Genomic DNA, 2002 nt, shown 5'->3' with positions numbered 1-2002 from the left:
CCCGGGTCGATAAAGTGCTGGGCCCAGTTCGTGCAGGTCTTCACCGCACACTTTGTCACCAGCCAACGGTGCCCCAAAACAGAGGAAAGCATCTTCGGAGTAGTCCAAAGAGAAGGAGAATCCATCCGGGGCTACATCAAGCGATTCAACGAAGCATGCTTGCAGATACCGCGGTTGGACTCCGCAGTGCAGCTCGCGACGGCCAAAAGAGGGGTGACGCACAAAGAGTTCAAATGGCACATGGTGGCTAACCAGCCCGCAACCATGGTCAAATTCCTCAAGCTCGCGGATAAGTTCATGAGGACAGAGGAAGAAATCAACAACGAACCGAATGTGGGAACGAGAAAAGAAATAGGGAAGGTGAGCTCTCCAACTCGGTCAATAGAAAAAACCCAGCCCGGGAGCCGAAGCTGAACCAGTTGCTCCGAGCCCCGCTAGCAGTTCGGACGGACTACACGCCGTTAAACACAAGGCGTATCGAGATCTTAATGACGATCAAAGATGCCCCGTACGTGAAGTGGCCACCTCGCCTAAAGGGAAATCCGAATGAGAGAAATATGAATTTGTATTGTAGTTTCCATAGAGACCATGGTCATAGTACCGAGCAGTGTAATAACCTCCGGGACGAGATAGAGGGTCTCATTCGTCGCGGATACTTGAGAAACTTTGTACAACACACCAATAATAAAAATAAGGCAGGTCGGCAAGGGGAGCACGAAAAGGATGCCCCCAAGTCTAGCAACAGACCTATCGAACCGTTGCAGCAACAGCCTCCGGAAGAGAGGCCAGTTCGGGGAACCATCCATGTAATTGTGGGAGGTTCGGTGGTAGCGGGGTGTACCTCAGCAGCGGCCCGGACTTCAGTTCGCGAAGCGGCCCTCGAAGAACGAAACCCCCCAAAGAGACCAAAGACCAAAGAACCAATCTTCTTCATGGAGGACGACGCGCGAGGGGTCCGCTACCCCCATGATGACGCGCTTGTCATTAAGCTAAGGATCAGCAACTTCGAGGTCAAACGCGTACTCGTAGATTTGGGCAGCTCAGTGGACATCCTCTTTAAATCAGCATTTAACTAGCTACAGCTACAGAGGAGCGAGCTGAAGCCTGCGAGCACTCCCCTAGTGGGTTTCAGCAGAGAGGAAGTCAAGCCCCTCAGAAAAATAACGGTACCTGTGGAAGTCGGCACATGGCCTTGTGCGGTCAGACTCAACCATGATTTCCTAGTGGTCGCGACCCCCTCCCCATACAATGCCATAATAGGGCGGCCGATCACGCATATCCTACGAGCGGCGGTCTCCACCTACTATTTGGCCATGAAGTTCCCTACGGACTTCGGTGTGGGGGTAGCGCGGGGCGACCAGCTTGAGTCCCGCAAGTGTTGTGTTGCCGCCCTAAAGGGAAAAACCAAGGCGGACGATGACCTCGAACTGGAGCGGCCTGCGGAGCAAGGTGAGGAACGAACTTCGCCCACGGAGGAAACAGTCGCAATCCCGACTTCGGCTACGGACCCAGCTCGCACACTTCAGATCGGAGCTTCCGTTGAGAAACCCCTACGAACCGAACTGGTGAGTTTTTTACTTCAAAATTTAGATATTTTTGCCTGGTCCACGGCCGACATGCCCGACATTAGCCCCGGCCTGATAACTCACAAACTTAATATTGACCCTATAGTCAGACCCGTTAGATAGAAGAAACGCAACTTAGCCCCAGAACGCTGGAGGCGGTTGACGAGGAGGTCGAGAAGCTCCTCGCAGCAACCTTCACAAAGGAAGTCCATTACCCGAGCTGGGTGGCCAACCCGGTGTTGGTAAAAAAGGTAAACGGCAAGTAGCGCATGTGTGTCGACTACACCGACCTGAACCGAGCTTGTCCGAAAGATTGCTTCCCTCTCCCCAGAATTGACCGCCTAGTGGACGTGACCTCAGGAAATGAGTTGCTAAGCTTCCTGGACGCCTACTTGGGCTACAACCAAATCCGGATGAACCCATCCGATGAGGAAAAA

This window comes from Nelumbo lutea, chromosome 4 (assembly GCF_056320005.1).
Source record: "Nelumbo lutea isolate HS-2025 chromosome 4, American lotus-T2T, whole genome shotgun sequence".
Taxonomy (NCBI): domain Eukaryota; kingdom Viridiplantae; phylum Streptophyta; class Magnoliopsida; order Proteales; family Nelumbonaceae; genus Nelumbo; species Nelumbo lutea.
This window is presented reverse-complemented; position numbering follows the sequence as displayed.